The sequence below is a fragment of the Pholcus phalangioides genome, unplaced genomic scaffold (assembly GCF_987345545.1).
Source record: "Pholcus phalangioides strain wild (caught in Gottingen) unplaced genomic scaffold, Ppha-v1.0 ptg000012l_1, whole genome shotgun sequence".
In the NCBI taxonomy this organism is placed as follows: Eukaryota; Metazoa; Arthropoda; class Arachnida; order Araneae; family Pholcidae; genus Pholcus; species Pholcus phalangioides.
In genome coordinates, this window is record NW_028301605.1 from 14,061,754 (window position 1) to 14,075,379 (window position 13,626).

Here is a 13,626-nt window from a genome sequence, read left to right on the forward strand (position 1 = left end):
ATGCCTAAAAAAGTAGTATTAGTACCAATTTGAATTCATTTACTTATATTTGTTACAGACAAACCAACTGTTCGCAGTGACATCTAATGAGTCTTTATATGCGGAAATAATCATAAGCTGAGACAAGTGTATTGGGCTTTTCCACGTTTTAGGCATTGGTAGAATGTCGATTTGTTTACTTATATTTGTTACAGACAAACCAACTGTTCGCAGTGACATCTAGTGAGTCTTTATATGAGGAAATAATCATAAGCTGAGACAAGTGTATTTTGCTTTTCCACGTTTTAGGCATTGGTAGAATGTTGATTTGTTTACTTATATTTGTTACAGACAACAAACTGTTTGCAATGACATCTATTGAGTCTTTATGTGCTGAAGTGTCATCATTAGTAGACTGACCATATTTACTCGAGAAAAATGTGGTAAATCAAGCTTAGAAATACGGAATATCGCCAAAATTGATGCTAGAAATAAATATATATGCCAACTCGTGCTAAAATCATAGAAAAGTCGTGAATATCGGGAAATGAAGCCCGTTTCAAATTTTAAGGAATTAAAATAAAGAAAGACATGAAAAAAAAAAGTGAGATGATTTTTCTTGTTTGTTGTCTTGATATAATTTCTGCGTTTGGAACTTACTTTTATTCGTTGATTTGATGAATAAAATTGATAATGAAAAGTGAAGTTGGCTTCGTTGAAAATACGTGAATAACCGGGACATTTTTCCAAAAACGTCGCGGCAGCCAGAAAAACAGAAAAGACCGGGACTGTGCACGGAAGTACAGGACGTATGGTTACCCTACTTATGGCTCTTATTATTTCACAGCTTGCTATAATGAACAGACACGGAGTAACTCCACACTAGAAATATATATTTATATTCAGTGTGGTGTTGAGTCAGCCCCCCGCTCATTCTAAAAATATGCATGAATATGACACATCCCCTCCCCCCACGATTTTTTTTAAATTTCGATAATGTTTCGAGATTAATTTACACGTGCGCATGGTCTATCTATTTATTGTACAAGACTGTATGTATAGATATGCTGACTATTTATAATATATGAAATCACAAACTCGAAAAGGGCCTGTTTCTATGCAACGGAAATCGGTTACGTTTTTTTGGTGAAGTTTAGACCAGACCAGACCAGCATTAGAACTTTACCCCCATTCCCAGCGCCTATGGGCTGGTAGTGGGAAATCCGACGGGCCCAGATAGGCCTATGAAGGAGTGAATGAAAGATGTATGTCAGTAAGTGAGTGCATGTAAGTGAGAAAAAGAATTAGGTCAAATTTGGGGAGCATGGTCATGGCTGAAAAAATTTTAAGCCAGGTAAAAGCATTCGCGAGCCACCACACACCAACGGATCCAGACAGAGCCACAATGAAGCAGTCCACACAACACTACAAGTACATCAAAAATGGATTACATGTGTAAAACAGCAAGCTCAAAAAGACGGTCCAACATCAAAAATTTTTAATGTATGTTTGCACAATTCAAAGCGAGTCTTCGCACGGGGAGGAAAAATTTTTTTTTTTTTTTTTGTGATTTTTCTGTTTTGATATAAATGCGAGTAAAATGCGGATAAATATGAGTAAATGTGAATAAGATGAAAATATGATACGAATAGATAGGAGCCAGAAAATAAAGAAGTTTAAGAGAAATCTAAAAGAGATAAAATTATTTTACAACACTATGTACAATCTCACTCTGCTAAATTTTCCCACCGAAGGTGAAAAATTTGCTTCGGTCTTCTATAGACTTTACGTCTAGCCGAAATTCTTGGCCTGCAATTGACGATTTCTTGTATATGACTAAATTCAGACGTGGCCATCAAGTCAAATTGATGTCTATTCAACTGTTTAATATTAGAAAAAAATTTTTGGCATCTCCAGGTCTCTGTGAATGTTAGAATTTCGAACAAACCATGGAGCGTGAACAAATCTACGGAGAATTTTATTTTGAGATCTTTGCTGGGTTCTAGCATTTGTTTTTGTTGCATGTGCCCACGCAGGTGACGCATATAAAAGTGTTGGTCTTATAATGGATTTGAAAAGCAGAATTTTGTTTTTCAAAGAGAGCTTGGCCCGCTTGCACAGAGTAATGCAGGGAAGTTTTCACTCACCCTGCGGTAGCCAGGGGCTGTACTACCTGCTCATGCTTATTCTCATCCGATCCGAATTATAAGCATCCGTTCATAAGCATGACGTTAAGAATAATCCGAAAAACGATACCAAGAAATTATTCGTAGGGTCACTCCTTAACGTCACGTGACATGAAAGAGGGAAAATCAAAGAAATCGCTTTCTACACAGGGAAAAACGATTTTTCCCTTTGGCCGATCGACCACTGACCAATCAAAATTAAGCTTGGGGTATACAACTACTACTATACATTTACTGAATTTTTTGTTCAGCGACGGTGGCAACGCAATTCATTTTTAATGCACGTGCAGAACCTTTTGTTGTTGTTTTCTTTCCACAATCTTTAACGTCAAAAATGGAAGGTGTTAGCGGGGTATCGGCTAGATACTTTTTTTTATTTTTTTTAATGGGGAGGATGGGAAATAAGAGTATATGAAGAGTTATTTCTATAATTAAAATATATTTTTCAGCGTGTAAATATTATTCAGAAGGATATTTCAGCATTCTTATTAATTTACTGAAGTTCTTTTTAAGCCGTACTTCATAAGGAACTACCAAAATCGCATTGGAATAATAATGTATTGTCCTCCATTGCCTATTTTGATGGACGTGGGTGATTATTACTTTGCTTCATTTATTTTATATATATATATATAATTTTAGAATAATATAATTATATCATCGAGAAATATACCGTGAAAAAATATCTCGAAAAAATATAGCTTTAGAGGGAATTATCGTTATATCGAGTATCGTTGTAGCGAGGTTTCACTGTATACTACACTTGGATTTCCAATTGAATCCGTCCAATCAATTGTAAAAATCCGATGAAATTGCAATTTTCTTTCAAGGAAAAACACCACTTAAGTCATCGTAATAAATTTCCGAATCCAAGAAATAAATTTTTCATTTTTCGTATTTTCCACTTGCGATGGCGAGTAGAGAATACGATCATCCGATGCTTAAGAAGTGGGTCTCCCTTATCCTTATCGTCATCCGAATATTCGGAGAAATACGATGCTTGTTTTCGGAGGGAGAATGCCGCTAGTACGGAAATTTCCCTTTCATGCTTATATTGTCATAATCGGTGGGGATACGGATCGGATTCCTGATAAGCATGAAGAGATAGTACAGCCCCAGGCGTCTTCCCAAAAAGCACTGGTGTATTACTGAGCAGCCGTCTCTACTTCGTCTTCAACTGAAAGAGAAAAACAGTGTTAATTACATTGTAATTAGGTGAGTGAAGACAGAGTCAGGTTCATTGCACTTTTAAAATATTCATCTTTATTTTCTTCACGAAATTAGCAGTTTATATGAGTATTCAGATACAAGCCATTTAGTATAAAATTCAACATTAAAAGATACATGCATATAAGTTTGAATTTCTTATTTAGTTTTTTTAGAGTCATTGTCAGTTTTAGAGAATATAGGAGATATCATATCAGGTAGTAGGAACCATCGGGGGTATGCCATATAAGTGGCTTTAACGTTTTTAGCAGGGTCAGAGTCAATAATTTCAGCTTGTCCGTTAGGTATAGGTAAATGTTCAACAGTTCCAATGATGTCATCAATTCTTTTGCTGCCAGTCTTGAGATCGGTTAGAGAGTCGTTTATCCAGTGAGACTTGAGAATCTTGTGTGTGTACTTGAAAGGTTTTTTAGAGTTTAGCTGCCATTTAAAGAACATACCTTCTTCGTCGTTGTATTGAATGGTTGCTTTAGGTACGGTACCGTTTTTATCCCAGAGGACGTGCACGACAGGATTGGAGTGTCTGTAGACTGTTTGCAGAGATGTGCTCCCGACCAGTGTGTTGTCAGGATCTGTTACGTATCGGTATATGTCGTAGTTGGCGTTCTTGAAGTACGCTGACCATTGCACAAGTCTTTTGGCTCTGTACTGGTCCCAGGTGTATGAGAGAGATTGGAGAAGTCCCTTGTCAGTCGGTAGCCAGGGCGATACCTTTTCGTATTCTGCAAGGAGTTTAGCAGGAGTCTGAGCTTGCTCACTCGACATTCCAAAAGTATAGTTGTAGGATTGTGTAGATTTTAGAGTCACATACCTGCGTATAGGTATCTGTAGCCAGTTCCTGGGTACAGCAGGTTGTGCTTTGTTAGTCCGATTTTTTTTGTAGCATTTGTTTTTGTTGCATGTGCCCACGCACGTGACGCATATAAAAGTGTTGGTCTTATAATGGATTTGAAAAGCAGAATTTTGTTTTTCAAAGAGAGCTTGGCCCGCGGAAAGGTGATCTTATTGACAGCACCTAAAATGTTATTGGCTTTGTTGCAAGCATATTTTATATGGGGTATGATAGTCATAGTTTTGTTGAGTATACAACCCAAATATTTGACTTTTTTAACTGGTTTAAGGGGGTGTTCCCCGATATAGAGTCGTCTAAATGGAGGGATTTTCCTTCTGTTAGCAAACCAAGCAAATTGGCACTTTGCCTGATTAAGGACCAGGTTTGATTCATCACACCATTCAACAATGTTGTCTACTGTTTCTTGAAGATTGTTGGCCGCCTGACTGGCCCTCCTCGCATTGCATAAAACTACAGCATCGTCAGTGAACAAGGCGAGGATGCCCACCTGAGGAGCAGGGAGTGCATTTATGTAAATAAGAAAAAGTTGTGGCCCTAGAACACTTCCCTGTGGAACAGATGCAGTAATATTTCTAATGGATGATAATTTATCACCAATTCGCACTTGAAATGTTCTACCTATTAAATATTTGTAAAAGAACAAAATATAATGGGGGGAAATCGGTAGTTGATCATTTTTGCAAGTAATGTAGGATAATCACATTTGTCGAATGCTTTACTAATGTCAATTCTCACAGAATGGGGTGGAAGCTGGATTTCTGACTTTGCAGCTGCCAAGAAAATATGCGAAATACCTCCACAATTTAAAGCAACGGAAAACACAATTGTATTTCAGGTCTTCACTGAGAAAGACCATCGACAAATTACGAAATTTTTTGATGACAAAAAAATTCTATACTTTACATATAACACTCATTCGGAACGAACACTAAAGTTTGTAATTAGGGGACTTCCAACGAATGTGAACCCGTTGGAAATTATTGCTGACTTGGAAAAAAAACAATTTAAGCCGGTTAAGGTGTCAAATATGAAAAATTACCATACTGGTAGATGTCTTCCCCTTTTCTTAGTTGAGGTACCTATTGCTGACAAAAACATTGCTAATATTATGGAAATAGCTGAAATTCCAATAGAAATAGAAAGATACAGAGGCGCTCAAGGACCCATTCAATGCAGGGTCTGTCAATTATATGGGCACAGTTCATATAGATGTAAAAATACACCTACCTGTGCATTTTGTGCCGGATCACATGAGACCAGAGATTGTAGCGTTAAAGGTAACTCAAGGATGATTAAATGTTGTCACTGTGGGGGTCCTCACACATCGACGTTCTCTGGATGTAAAGCCCGGCCAGCATTAAATAAAAATAGAGGAAGATTATTCCTTCCTACAATTCCGCCAGGGCTGCAAGGATCTCCTATTAGGAGAGTGCCTTTGACTGAGAAAAATCTTCGCACTGAAGATGAAGATGTTGATAATTTGGACACAGGGATAGGTCCAATTACAATTACTCCACAAGCAACTAAAAAATCATGGAACATTACTATAAATAACAATATTTCTGATGAGCAATCTCAAAATGAGAATTTGGAAAAACAAACAATTCTACACAACACAATTAGGAAAGGAACTCATCCATTTGCAAAAAATAAGGGCAATATCCCAACAACTGCAGAAATTAAATTGGATCTTATTGAAGCACATTCACGATTAATTTATAGGAATGTGTTACATCAATTGATTACACAAACTTATAGACACAATATTACTTCTGACTCTGAACTATATATTGATGTAATGGATAACAGAAATAATACAGAAACAGAGGTAAATGAAGAACTGTATAACAATCCTCTGAACGCGGAATCAAACACAAATAACACATACACAATTAAGTCTATTGATGAGGTAAAGTCCTTGAGTAAGTCAAATTTACCAAAGGGTAACAATAACTCCAACTCATCAGCTGTTCTTCCTGAAATTTTACAATTTAATGACATACTCAACACTGTTTTGAGTGCCGCTGGAATATCTAGTGACAAAATAAGTCAAATAAATAAAGCTTTGATTGACATTCTTTCACAGCCCAACAATTAGCACAACAAGAAATATCTATACCAGGCCATTACATATTATGGCCTGGAATGCTAATGGTCTCCAAGACAACTTAAGGGAATTAAAAGAAGAATTATTCAATTATCAAGTGGATATCTTACTTCTATCAGAAACATGGTTATTGTCCTCACAAAAAATCAAAATTAATGGTTACACTGGCGTCAGAAAAGACCGATTACATGGTAGGGGGGGGGGGGAGTAGCTGTATATGTGAAGTCTGATATTCCATTTCAAGAACTACAACTTCCCCCTTCCACTCCAATGGAAGCTACTGCTGTCACTGTTTACATAGATAGAACACCCATTTCTTTCTGTGCAATGTATAAGCCCCCCCCCCCAATAATTGCATAGATATTTCCTTACTAAAACACTTATTCAGAACAGGGCTTCCAACTTTTGTAGGGGGTAATTGGAATAGTAAAAACGATCTATTCTTTAGTAAAAAAATCCAACAGATGTGGTCGAGTGTTAAGAAAATTCTGCCTTGATAATTTCCTAAATATACATTCATCCACTACACCAACACATGTACCACCTCAAAATAGATATCAACCTGATGTAATTGATTTTGGCATCTCCAAAAATATTCTCTTTGACGTTCAAACTTACACAAAATCAATTCTCAGCTCACCGCACAATCCAGTATTTTTTTATTATGGATTTTCTTCGCTCTTTCACCAGGAGAACAATTAAACGTATTAATTGGGACATGTATAGACAAATTTTGGAAACAAATCAAACAGCAGGGCCGACCCTGAACAACGCTCAGGATATAGATGAGGCGGTTATCACATTTAACACAAATAATACAAGCTGCATTAAATGATTCATCTACAGAAGTGCTACAGCCTGAAAATAAATATGGACTTTCTAGAGAAATCATGCAAAAGATTAGACACAAAAACAAAATACGTAGTAATTGGCAGCGCTTTCGTAGACGTTCAGACAAAATTACACTAAATCGTCTCAATCGTGAGATTAAAGAAGAAGTGCAAAATTTTGTAAATGGTAGGTTTACCGAATTTGTAGAGAATGCTACCTCAGAAAATGGAAACATATGGAAAGCATGGAATCTTTGCAAACCTGGTGGTACTCGTATAATCAATAAAATACAAGGCCCCAATGGTCTGGTTTTTTCAGCAGAAGAAATAGCTGAAACCTTTGCTACCGCCTATGAAAAGCAATTTACACCCAATCACGTACAACCGTTAACGACTCAAGTTGAGCTCCGTCGTAGAGTTGCTCGTTATATACACTTTCACATTAATAATAATATTTCCAGCTTTGAACCCACAGACTTGGCTGAAGTCACTGACATTATAAACAAATTAAACAACAGAAAAGCTAGTGGCTATGATGGTATAAGTAACAAAGCTCTCAAAAGTCTGCCTTGTCATATTATTTTGACATTCACGAACATTATTAACGCAGCATTAAAATTTAACCACTTTCCAAAGATATGGAAACATTCACTCATTAGAACAATACCCAAATCAGGAACTGACCCGTTACTTCCTGAATCGTTCAGGCCCATTAGCCTTTTATCTAATTGTTCAAAAGTCTTCGAGAGGATTTTAGCTCCTAGATTTCAAAAATATCTGGATGACAATAGCATAATTCGAAAAGAACAACATGGCTTTAGACAGGAACATTCCTGTGTCACTCAATTGATTAGGGTGACTGAATATATAATCGATGCATTCAACCATTCTGATTATGTGGTGGCCGCCTTTTTGGATATTAAAAAAGCCTTCGATAAATGTGACCACCCCACTTTATTAGCCAAAATGATTGATCTCAATTTTCCCCCACACTTTATACTTTTCTTCTACAGTTATTTGAACGGCAGAACATTCCAGGTAAAAATAGGGGACTTTAATTCATCTGTTAAGAACATCAAAGCATCAGTACCACAGGGTAGTCTTTTGGGTCCACAGTTGTTTTTAATATACATCAATGATTTTCCAGCTCCTCAAGTGGGTATACTTGCCTTGTTTGCCGATGATGCGGCTATACTATGTGATAACCGAGACCCCTCCAAGGCCCTGGAAAATCTGCAGGAAACCACAGAAGGAATTATGGACTGGTGCAAGAGGTCGGACATTGTATTGAACCGTGAAAAAACACAATTTATATGGTTTACTAGGAAACATGGTATACCGAATAGGCATTTATATATAGGTAATCACCAGATCAGTCCGGTTAGAAAAATAAAATACCTGGGATGCATTTTAAATAAAACAATGTCATTTTTACCGCACATTAATTATGTACGTAATAAAACAAACAATGTAATGGGTGCTCTTAACAAAATTTCATTCCCCCAGGCTAAGCTATCTATTAAAAATAAAATTCTTTTATTTAAGTCAATACTTCACCCTACGATGCTTTATGCCTCACCTGCATGGGCCCATGCATGCAAAACCAATATTAAAATCTTGCAAACTGAACAAAATAAAATTCTAAGGAGATTTTTGAATGCACCTTGGTTCATCAGAAATCTTAATATTCGCCAAGATCTGGGCATTACTGGTACCTACAAGTCTGGTACTTTCTCTATAATCCCTTGATCTAAGTAATTGTCTAGTACTTCACGATACTGAGCAAACATAGTCGGATCGTACCGCATTCTCTTGAGAAGGCTCTGTAATCGTTTCTCTGCGACACTAAAGTTATCATTTAGCTCTATCCGATCTCTCTTCCATGGTAGGCTAACCTCATATCGTCCGTCTTTGAAACAGACTGTTTTGTCAAACAACTGTTTGGCCTCGTCGGTTTCCTTGAATTTAGGATCATCCATTATCCCAATTGACTCCAGTTCCCAGAACTTCGCCAAACCCCTTTCAACCTCATCCCGATAACTCGTTAAATGGCAATGGAGATTGTTTTAGGTACCGCATTCTGGAATGTCCCTGTTACTATCCAACCAAACACAGATGCTTGAAGTATGATAGGATCATTTTTCAATTTTATTTGGTTATTCTCCAATAATTCGTAAAATATTTCTGCACCCAGCAATGCGTCTATTTTTTGCGGAATATTGAAGTTAGGATCCGCGTAACTCAAGTTTCTAGGAAGTTCAACGCAGGTCAAATCCAAACGCTTTGGCGGCGTTAAATCTGTTATCTTGGGAACAACTAAAAGATCGAGTTTTTTACTATAGTCCCCTTCGCAGTTAGCGATTAGCGTTGTTACTTTTTTCTTTATGTTCAGAATAGAGTCATTCAGTCCTGCAATAGGAACGTTTACAGTGTCTCTCCGAAGTTGTAAAGAGTCTGCCACCTCATTGCTGACAAAACTGACTTGAGAGCCGGCGTCGAGTAAAGCGCATATTGGAAACATCCCACCAGCTGGCCTCTGAATGTAAACTATTGCTGTTGACAACAGAACGCATCCCCTTTTCTCGCTCGAATGTAAGCAATTGTCAACACTGGAAGATGCGGCACATGAGTCTGTCGTTTTCTCTTTCTTGGTCTCACAAGCCCCGATTTCTTTTCTTTCAGTGGGGGGGACTCATTTTGTTTTGGTTTTTCTGGTTCTGCATTCTCTCTATGGATTAACGAATGATGCTTCTTCCCACACATACGGCATCTCTTATCGCTGCCGCACTCGACTACTCTATGGGATTCCAGACAGTTAAAACACAGTTTTTTGTTTTTTACTTGGTATATTCTCTCTTCAATAGAAAGGCTATGAAAAGTTCTACACTTATAAATTGGATGATTCTCTCCGCAAATGGGGCAGGAATTTTGCTTTGCATTCGCTTTGGCTATCAGACTTTTAGGTTTTGTAAATGTATCGAATTTAGATTTTGCGTAGGAAACTCGTTGAGTATTTTCAAGCACTTGACTCCTTCTTTGCAAATAGTCAACAAATTCTTCCCATTCGGGAAATTCCGTGTTTTTCAGCGACATTTCGTACTGCTTGCGTGACTCACCGTCTAGCTTAGGCAAAATAGCATTAACAAGCAGTATCTCAGTTAGCTTATTCATCTCAAGGTTTACAAGTTTGAGTCCTCTGAGATGTCTCAGGATAGTATTCACCATTTTTCGAAGCTCTTTAGCTGATTCATGATGTATTTTCTCAAGGTTAAGAATAGCGTTGATATGTGTGTCAGCGATGAACCTTTTGTTCTCAAATCGCTTCTCTAATTCTCCGAAAAGCGAGTCGAAGGTATCGTCGATCGTTTCGACAAGTTTCGCTTCCCCTCTTAACGAGACTCGAAGATAGTGAAGTTTATGAGCTTCATTCAGTGATTCATTGTCTGTAATTAAAGATTTGAACTCCGATTTGAATGAGCTCCACTCTTCCGGATTTCCCGAAAAACTCGGCAAAGGAATCTCCGGCAATTTTACGGTTGCAGGTTGAGCGACCTGATTATCTTCCGATTTGATTTTTAGTTTTGAAACTAAGCATTTTGAACGTACCTCTAATGCGTCTACGTTCGCCTCCATCTCCTCGATTTGGTCGAAGGCATCATCTAGTTGTGCGTCCACTGGCAAGGCGGCGTATCCCTCTATGAGTTCATCGATGCTCGTTCGAATGTCCTCAATTTTCACTAATTGTAACAGCACAACATCAGTTTCTTCACTCGATTCATCGATGTTTTTTAATACCGACTGGACTCGTGTAATCCTCCTTTTGATCGCACCGCGAGTGCGGTTGAGTGTTGTCTGGTCCATTTTTATTTCGATTTCTCCGACTCGATGTTGACCAAAATGTTTTGACTCTGCTCAAGCAAGTGGACTGTATCTGAAGAAGGCTTTGAAACTTAAACAACTTTATTCTTATGCTATTAGAACATTACTCAAGAGAGTGGCGGAAGGCACGTGCTCTTTCTCTCGTGCTAAGGCAGCAACTCTCCTCTACTCCCACGCAGTGGGAGGGTTTTGGCGCATGGCGCAGCTTGGCGGTCTTAACAACGCTGATTGGTTAAAAACCTGAAATTCAGGTTTTTTGACCAATCATAGTTTTCACGCTGGACGAGCAGCAGAAAGCCTGCTTCTAGGAAAACCTGGTTTTACTCTTGAATATATCGGGAACCGTTTGACCCATCGGGACCAAACTATGTGTATGTACCGAGAGGCTTGGACCCCAATATCCTGCACCAAGACCCCCTAGGATGGGAGAGTTTACGAGCCCCAAACCAGCTTTTTCGCGGGGGCCCTTCCGTGGTTAATTTATAGTGTGAAAAATCAAAAAGTTGTAAGAATCGTTCTGGCCCCTCTCAGCCCTGCCTTTGTGGTGGCCATGCCGAGAGGAACGTATATGTATAATATATATATCACCTGTGCTCGCAGCACACACGGTCGGGTTACCCAGTAAAAAAAGAAAAAAAAAATTAACATCTCAAATAATAAATATCTGCGCAACATCTAGTCTTCCGTATATCTTGTATTAACAAGTGAAGAGCGACATTCATGTCATATAACAGACGTGATTCGAATTATCTTCGTTTATCCGAGGTATCAGTGTATTTTTTTACTCCTGAAAACTTTTCCATCTACCACTTCAATTCCAGAAAATCAACCTTTGAATTTTTATTCTTTTCCACACGATCACACGCCCTCCCTAGAAAAATACGCTTGATATATATATAATACAGACACGAGATAATATGAGTCACAGAAGAAAAAAACAAGATATGAAAAACAATCCACTGCGGCGGCTGCGCAGTCAAACTAAAACGGTTGACATTGCATTTTTTTTTTTAATGTATATCTAATATGTATTACAGTTGTGGACTATTGATATTCTAGCTTTTGCGTGTTGTCTATTCGTTTTCCATCTGTATAGAAACAATTGTGTTCATCGTTAATGCGTATTTTTATTTCATAAGAAGAAAACTGTTATTAATTTGTTTGAAGATATGCTACACACCACTGATTGATCTTATCTTATAAAGTTCGTCTTCTATAGTTTGATAACATAAGCTTTTGGAATCGCATTTTTTTTCTCCGATTATCATTCGTGTTAATTCAGGTAAGTGTAATCAACATATTGGCTACTTTTTTTTGGTCTTTTAAGGAAGTAATTCTCGAATGTAAATTAATGAATAATTCCAAAACTTAATGGCAGTTCAGATTTAATAAGAAATAATATTCTTCCTTGATGTTAATGAAATATCGAACTTGTGATGAAAACTCTGGAAAATTATTCCGGGATTAAAAAATAATAATGGCTGAAGAAAAAGGGTGGGGGGAATGGTCCCAGAATGAATGAAAACTTCTGACGAAAAATCATGATTTTTTTTTAAATTAATGAAAAAATTCAGAATCACTTATAAAAATTATATGTTCTAGTCCACTTTTCTTGACCTACCAATTCCTCGAATTTCCTGCCCTGAGCAGAGCTCGTTCTGTGTATTGGGGTGGGGGGGGGGGAGGGGGAACGTACAAATCCACTATAAAGGTAAAGGGGCCCGTGAAAGTTTGGTATAGGAGCCCTTCTCCCGGATGTGGGGGCCATGGGGGCCACGATGATGATGTCAATTCATATATACACATATACATTAGATCAATCAACTCCACCTTTGATGCTGGGAGGGGGAGGCAGTGTCCCCCCCCCCGTACCTCCGCCCATGATCATCTGTTCTGTCGTCTGCACGTTCACGTATTTTTGCACACTGAAAGAGGTGGACAGAAAGGAAGGGGGAAAGAAAACACAACAGAAGTATGATCCGCAAAATGCGCGGCGCACGACGCATTTGACTCCTCCAGAAGCAGTCGGCTATAATCACGCCCGACGTAAAAGCGCTCACCGAGACGTGTTGAGCTCAGTAGGAAAACAATCGTACCCTCTTTTCCCCATTAATGGACGAAATATTTCGTCTAAATGAAAAAGCTTCTTATTTCAGCACTGCCAAAGTCCAGATAGTTTGTAAAAATAATTTGTCAATGGAAAACATTTCCCTGCATTCCCCCCAAGTTTGCATCGAAAGAAAACCTAATAATTAAAGAAAAAGAAAAGATATGACATTTTGAAGAGGAGGGTTTTAGTGATTTTTTTTTCTAAAATCGCCGCTTATAAAAAAGAGTTGATTATGCGAGAGAGCGATCGTGGGGAGGAAGAGGAGGGGGAAGAAGAACAGTGGCACCAGCAGGAAACCAAACAGACAACATTTTCTTTTTCATATAGCTTCAGAAGTAAACAAGTTGATAAAAAAAAAGGACTCAATGCGACTGCGCAATGAGAGTAAAACTTATGACGTTATCTGATTTCTCTCGTCTGCTGACTGCTGGTCAACAAAGAGCAGAGCAGCAGAT